The 7,551-nt window shown below is 55.4% G+C and overlaps 1 long non-coding RNA gene across 1 annotated transcript; it reads left to right on the top strand.

Moving 5' to 3' along the window:
* The first annotated feature begins 1,180 nt into the window (after positions 1–1,180).
* Positions 1,181–2,449, top strand: LOC137166153 (uncharacterized). The gene is made up of 2 exons (XR_010923577.1): positions 1,181–1,379; positions 2,086–2,449. It is a non-coding gene; the product is annotated as an uncharacterized lncRNA (long non-coding RNA).
* The last annotated feature ends 5,102 nt before the right edge of the window (positions 2,450–7,551 follow it).

Below are 7,551 nucleotides of genomic sequence, written 5' to 3'. Positions count from 1 at the left end.
CTTTTTAGGGCGGCGGCTGTTTGGCTCTGCCAAATTTAAAGGGCCACGCCCAGCAAGGCATGCTGGGAAAAAAGGTCCTATAAAAGGTTGATGAGTAGCTGAGTAGGAGTTAAGAAGCCTCTAAGAAAGAGGCTCTGTGAGTGCTTTGGTGTTGTGTTTATTCTGGTGCTCTGCACTGTAGCATCTGAGCCCTTTCTGCAGCAAATCACTAGCAAAACCTCTAGTGGATTTCAGGGAATCTTTTGCACTTTTCTTTTTGGGGTAAAAAAGCTCCATTTTTTTTATTGGCTTGTTATGGTTTTTGTTGGGGGCAGTGTTATTGTGAGTGGTGCTCTGGGCAGAGGAAAGGCCTTTTCAAAGGGGAAGGCTCTGTAGTGTTGCTTACCCTGAATCCACCTAATCTCTGGCTGCTGGTTCTCCACCCACATCCCCTTGATTTAAAGGCCTGTGACTAGGTAATCGCTTCTTCTTATCAAAAAGCCTAGCTATAGCGTAATTGCAAGCACTGGGTTATAAAAGAGAGCCATATCTTGACAACGACAGTGCAGTCTAGTGGTCAGCTCTCTCTTGCTATGGGAGTGTCTGTGCCTCAGTTTCCCCACCTGTAAAAGGGGGATAACCACATCACCTCATTGACATTTTGAATGAATAGTGCTCTGAGGGAGGTGACAGAACTCCTGCCACTTGCATTTCATAATGGACTGGCCCCTTTCGATTTCACATTTCCCAACCCCCTTAAAGGATGTAGCACAAAATTCTGCTCTGGAGCCTCGTGGGCTGTTTCAGGTCACCAGAGACCGTCTCTGCGGTCTCTGGCTGGAACTAGCCAGGCGGGACGTTATTCCTGCTGCCGTGGTGTACTTCCCTCTCCCTGCTGAGCCATGGGTGGCCTGCGAGCCGTCCTCGCTGGTGGCTGTGTTCTCCCACGGCTCTGCTTGTCAGTTGCACGGGATGAAAGGGGAACAGCTGTTCGCTCCTGGAGTGTGAGGTGCGGCCACCTATGGAGTCCTGGCAGCAACACGATCCACTGGTGGGCGGGTGGGGGGAGAGAAAAGTCTGTTTGCATAATAAATCAGCTTATCAGCAGCAGCAAAAAGCTTTGGCTCTTATTCTTATCAGCTTTGGAACTAGCTGGATGAAGGGGGAATGATTCACTCCATATATTCCCCTGCAGGTGTGTCCTCCGGCCACTTTCTACTCACCCCGCCCCGAAATTCCTTCTCCCCACGTGAGCCTTCCTGGCAGATGCTGTCAGAGAGATCCAGTGCCTTGCCTTTATTCTAGGCGTTGCTACCGCTCTGCTGGGTGACCTCGCGGAAGTCACGGTCCCTCCTCGCCTTGGCCTAGGGACTGTCTCTGAGCGAACGAGGGCTCTGCTCGTGAGTGCAAGTAGCTGTGCTAATTATGTTCTCATGGACCAGTGCGTTTTCTCTTTCCCTGTTTGCCTTGGTTCCCCCCCTTCCAGCCTTAATGGGAGATGGCTGAGTGAAACACAGTGAAAAATAGCCTGATGAGAAGCACCGTAAGGTGAACCGAGGCCGCCTCCGCAGGGCGGCTTGGAACACTTGGATGATGGTGGGGTGAGGCGAAAACGGAATTTAGCGCCTGGCAGATCCCAAATGTGTATCCGCATCCCAGTTGCGAGCCGCCAGAAATGATCCGGGGCCGGAAAGCGGACAGCTGCCGATTTGCACGGCTCTCCCCATCCCTTCGCACAGGTGAAGTCGTCATCACGCTGGCCTGCTACGACACAAAGATCTTCAGTGTTGGGAGAGAAGATGGCTGGAGTTCTACTGTGCTCCCGCCATCTCTATCCAGTAGATGGCCCCTTGGAGCCACTACCAGCCAGTGTATTTTAGAGCCGCCTCGAGGCAGCTCTAAGCTCTGCTGGTGTAGAACCGGCTCCCGAAATCAGGGAGCTGCACCCTGCTCCTTTGTGCCTGCTGCCAAGAGATTCTGAGAACTTGAGGGCAGGGGAGTACAGGGTACTCAGCACCTGGCAGGACAAGGCCCCGGCTGACGTGCCTGGGAGTTGTAGGTGCTCCATCCTTCACAGGCGCAGTTATTATTGTCAATGTTTTGCAGGGGCAGAGCATCTTCTGTTCTGCTGGCTCCCCAGAGGCGTTACAGACTCGGGGCCCGATCCTGCTGCCACTGAAGGGAAGAAAAGCTGTGCTGTTCGCTCCAGGAGGAGTAAGATGATGCCCGGCCTCCCATATACACCATACACTCACCCACCACTGAAAGGCAGCCACCTCGGGGCTGGAGTCCAGCCGCTGATTTGCAGAGCGCAGGCACACCACACTCTGCCATTAGCAAACCTGGCTGGGCTTCGTCACTGAAACGCTAGGCAGGCTGGCTGCAGCCCAGACTGCTGTCAGACCCAGATCACACGCCTCCCAACTGTGCCGAGCCTGCAAGCCGGACCAGGGGAACCCGAGAATGTAAAGTGATAGATCACAATTGTTCCATAGACCACAGGGGCCTTCCTCGATTCCCCCATCATTACCACTGCTTGGGTTTGGTAATGTAGGGTTACCACCTCGGAGGTACAAAAAACCCGGACATCCGGGGTGATCCTGAGGCCCTAAAACTGAACGGCTGGTAATGCGTCCTGCGCACACTTAGAGATGTCCCAGGACACCTGCTTCAAACAAGGAATGAACCTGGGAGAACCTGGAGAAGTGGCAGTCCTAGCTGCGCTTCCAGTGCTACCTTGCAAGTGCCTTAAATCCCCAGCCCGGCCAGTTACAGCTGGTCTGGATGTGCTCCTTCATGAAGGGAGAGGGGAGAATGCAGGCTTTGCAGGCGCGGCTGTGACGGAGATGCCCCAGCAAACCCCTACGTGCATGGACAAACACGGCCAACGCAGGCTGCCCAAAAGCATGTTATCGTGGTCGATAACTAGGGGGTCTGCAGACTGAGATCTAGCTTAAGAGAGGTGCCCTCAAGAGGGAACAAAATAGGTCCAGAGCTCAGCTAGCCCTGTGCCTGTGATGCTGTTGTATTGCCTCATGAGAGTCGGAGTTTAATTGCCTCATGTCCCCATTCTCCTTTATGGACCAGGCTCCCTGTCTGGACTACATCTCCCATGATGCACCATGGCCAGGTTCTCCTGTGATGCACTGCTTCTCTCCCCCCCAAGCCAAGACTTGGTGCATCATGGGAGATGTAGTCCAACCAAAGAGCCTGACCTATGGAGGAGAATGGGAGCGTATGGCACCCAAACTACAACCCCCATGAGGCACTGCAGCAGCGTTGCCACATCAACGTTGTTTCAGTTTCTGATGGAAATTCTTTGGTATTCAAATATTTGTGAAAAACTGAAATGTTCTGCAAGGAAAAGACACCCCGTTTTTGACCAGGTCTCATGGCAAGCTCAGATTAGCGCCTCTCCCTGGTGGAGGAGAGACCAGCAGACATTTCTCTCTAGCACCGCCAAGTGACCCGTGTTCAGAGCGGTGTGGAACAGGGTCCCCTCACTCCTCGAAAGAAGGGCACTCAATAAAAGTCAAAAGCACATTAAATCTTCCCCAGCCTTTGGGCGAGAGCCTGGAGGAGTTCACCAGCATCGAGGAGCAATCAGCAGTTGCCAACGTCTGCTGCAGCTTATCCCAGCTAAGCTTAGCAACACAAAGCGCCTGTGTGCTGCGTGCGTGTGTAGCGGGGCCGGTGCTGGCAGCACCCACAGACAGGCTAGACAGGGTATTAATCTGTCTGGATGGGCCATGAGGGGGAGACAGGCAACAGCGTCTTGCAGAGGTCAGGCACGCCACGTTTTACCAGCTGGTGACACTGGCGCCCGCCTCTCGGGATAGCGCTGCGGCACGAAGGGGTGCCTGGGTGCGCAGCCGCGGGAACCGCGGGGTGGGCTGGGGCCAGTCTGGCCCGGATTGCAGCTGCACGGGAGCCGTTCTGCTCTTCGCCGCGAGCCCCTGACTGTGCACCTCACGGTGGACAGAGTCAGGCACGGCAAATGTCGCCGGCAGCGCTCGGCGGTGTGGGCTAGCGGCGCCGTTTGCACGTGGCTAACTCCCTGGCCCCACCAGGCTTTGATCTTCTTGGCTAATAAATATCAGGGCCTGGAGCCCCATCCCTCTGCAAGCACCAGCTCCTGCATTTGCTTATGGGCCAAATTCCCTGCGGCAGAGGGGGGTGCAAGTTACCCCTCAATGAGACAGACTGACCCCAGGGAGGGCCGGGGTGTTGCTACAACCCCTCCCCTCAGGATTCCAGGGGGACAGGAGCAGCTTTCGTTTACCGGCGGGGCTCTGCAGGAGAGCAGGGGGGGTCTGGAAGGGATGTCCCGACTCCGCATGTCGCCTGAGCAGCCTCACCCTACCCCCGTCTGGGCCGGAGCTGCTGAGTTTCGTCGCAGCTGTCTCCTGACTGCCCCCCTGCTGGAGGAAACGTCCATGGTGCTGCGTCTTCACAACGGCTGCGGAGCGTCTCTAAGCCCCCCGTGGCAGAATCTTGCCAGGAGCGTCTAGCTATTTGCAGCTCCCTCCCACACAGAGCTGGGTAGGCTGTTTGCTTCACGCCAGTCATCGGCTGAATTTACGCACTGCTCTGCAAATAACCTGCAGGCTGTATCGGCTGGTGCGTTATTCCGTGCGTGACGGGTGCAAACCCACTTCGGCCTATGCCTGGCTCGCCTTAGGAGCCTGCATCTCCCTTAGCCAGCCGTTGCATGGGCTCACGTGGTCTGTGGCTGAAACTACAGCGGGGCAAGGATGTAGAATCACCAGGGTGCAATAACACTCCAGACACATCTCCTCCTACCCCTACACCACAGGCTCCAGCCATAGTGGCTTTGCCTCCCCTACTCCCAGGGTATTTGTCTGATTTGAAAACCACCCTCTTAGCCGAAGCACTGTGGATTGAACTGGGGAGTTAAAAGCAAGAGCTGCTACAACGTGAGCTAAAGAACCATGGCTCTGGGACCGGTGTCCTGTAGATCAGGTGCAGAGGACGACACATCACACACTCCCCAGTGGGTTCCACTTACACCCTTTAAAATCGCCTGACCGTGCAAAGAGGTTATCAGACAGTAACGAATCTGGCCTCAATGCCTTGGTTTAAGGCACCCTCAGGAAGCTGGGACACAGCGGATGCGTGTTGCCAATTATCATGATTTTAGCAGTAATCTGGTGTTTTTCTTAAAGCCCCAGGTCCTGGAGTCCTGTGATTTTTGTAGGGTTTTTTTAAAGTCATTTTCTATGGTTGCCAAGAAAAGCCTGAAAATGTGATCCAACCCTTCTGAAACCAGAAGGGAGGGAGAAGCCACCACTGATTAAGTTTTAAAATCTCATGATTTATAAGCTAGTCTCCTGACTGCGGGGAGGCCTGACTCCTGATGTTGGAATGCTTGCGGTAGGCAGCACGGGATGTCCTACACACCCCGATTGCATCAAGCCAACGCTGCAGCACAGGCGCTACACGACTTTTATAAAGCGTGTTTCAATCAGGGGATGGGCTGGGTCCCTTGGCATGCATTTGGCTGGCAGATAGCAGCATCTGTGAGCACCGAAGATACATTAGCATTTGCTTCTCTGCGCCGTGCCAGACTTGGTTTGCATCAAACGCTCCCTCTGGGAACTGAAATCACACGGGGCATCTCTGGGAGCGGGCTTTCGGGTCTCTCTTTCTCCCTCCTAATGCGGAGAGGTGACACAGAGTTGTGTGGCTGTTTCGTCCACACACGAGGCCCTGGCTGTAACAGCCACCCCACGCTGCGTCGCCTCTTGGTGTTAGAAGGGAGAAAGAGAGACCCGCCAGCCCTCTCCAAGCACAATAGTGCAGCCCCAAAACTGACTGAGCCGGGGCTGGTACATTCACCCAGCATGCAGGCTCTGAAATGAGGCACTTTGGATTATTCACACGTCCCAGTTGCTCTGTTTAGTGTCTGATCAACAACCCCACTCAGATCCCCCACGGGAGCATTTTCTGACCAGAAAGCTCACTAGCAAAGCAACGGGAGTAACTAGGCCAAAACCAGTCACTGCTAAGGCCTGATCTGCAACAGGAGAATCCTGCAAGAGTTTCCCATCACTCCAGCTGCTCTCTGCTCTGAAGGGGTCAGGTTCTTCACAGCCTCTTGCCCACACTCTCTATCTGGGAAGCTCAGCCCTTAAAGGAGTGGTCCCCAGACTTTTTACAACATGCCCCCCTTACTTCTGTCCGTGCTGGGGCCGGAAGCAGGGCTGGGGCGGCAGCTGGGGCCGGAGCTGCTGTCGGGGCCCAAGGCTGAGGCCGGAGCTGCGGTCAGGCCGGGAGCCGAAAGCCGAGACTGCAGCTTGGGGCAGGTCTAGGGCTGGGAGTGGGGCTGGAACTGTGTCCAGGCCATGGTGGGGGCCGAATCTGGGACCATGGGCCGAGGCTGGAGTCTGGGAGCAGAGATGCAGCCGGGAGCCAGGGGCCACGGCTGGGGGCAGGGCTGGAGCAGAGCTGGGCACAGAGTGGGGCTGGGTGGCGCCCATTTCACACAGCCAGTGGCTGCCGTAACAGAAGCAGAGAACAGTGGCTTTCAGTCCAGTGGTGTGACCACAGTCCGTGACCAACAGGAGTTTGTAGGGCACCGGCCGGGCGAAGATCTCCAAGGCCTTTCTCCACGTTCAGTTGGACGCGGCGCACTCTGCTGGAGTGGGCGTTGTGATCTCTGTTTCACAGGGAAGGGACATGGGGGGCACGGAAACGGCCAGAGCCCCACTTTTCAGATGGGGTCCCCCCATTTGGGAAGATGCGGTTTTTGATGCCAATGGGCGGCCAGGCTCCCGCAAGAGCTGCCCACGAGGCCGTGCTAAGCAATGCAAACTGGCCCTGGCAAAGCCCAGCCTAATGGAGGTCCAAAACCCCCTCGGACCCAATCTGGTCAGCTCCTACGTGGACCCTGGATGGAGGCTAGTCAGATTCCTGGCTATCGAGAGAGCTCTCCCATTGCACAGCCTGTGGGGCCTCTCGAAAGACCTCGAAGGTTACTCCTTCCTCGACGGCGTTCCGTAACATTGCTGTTTCTTTCCACGGACCGGCAGCCGCGCTTCGCACAACGTTGTCCTAGCAGAGGTGCTCATGCAGCCATGGTCGGAGCGCGGCTGGCACATTTAAAAAGGGCTGGCAAAAGATAACCTCGGGTGTGTTAATCGTTCAGACGTTTTCCGTGCTTCGTAAACCGGTAACCACGCTACGCCTTTATGCACCAGGGAGAAAGGATCCGTTCCCATGCGGCTTATCAGACCATTAGAAAGCCCAGAAAAATAAACAGCACGTGTCAACAATAGACCCTCACTTCTCCTAACCCTCGCTGGTCCAACTCCAAACCAAGCGGTAACTGTTTGAAAGTCTTAGCCTTAAAGCTTGAAAGGGCCTCGGTGAAGGGAAAGAGAAGGACAGATTTGCAGGTAAACATGACTGGGTTTGAGCAGGCAGCGGAACGCACGCACCCCGTCAGACCGCAAGAAGGCCTGGAAAGTTGTGAAACAGATGTGAATTCTCAGGGAGAAAGAAGGAATTCAGGGGCTTCATGCGTCATTGCAGGGCAGCTCTTGGCCTGAG

The sequence above is a fragment of the Emydura macquarii genome, unplaced genomic scaffold (genome assembly GCF_026122565.2).
Source record: "Emydura macquarii macquarii isolate MOO-44397 ecotype Brisbane River unplaced genomic scaffold, CSIRO-AGI_Emac_v2 contig_2805, whole genome shotgun sequence".
Classification (NCBI taxonomy): Eukaryota; Metazoa; Chordata; order Testudines; family Chelidae; genus Emydura; species Emydura macquarii.
Note: the sequence above shows the minus strand (reverse complement) of the source record. Positions and strands in the feature narration are given on the sequence as shown.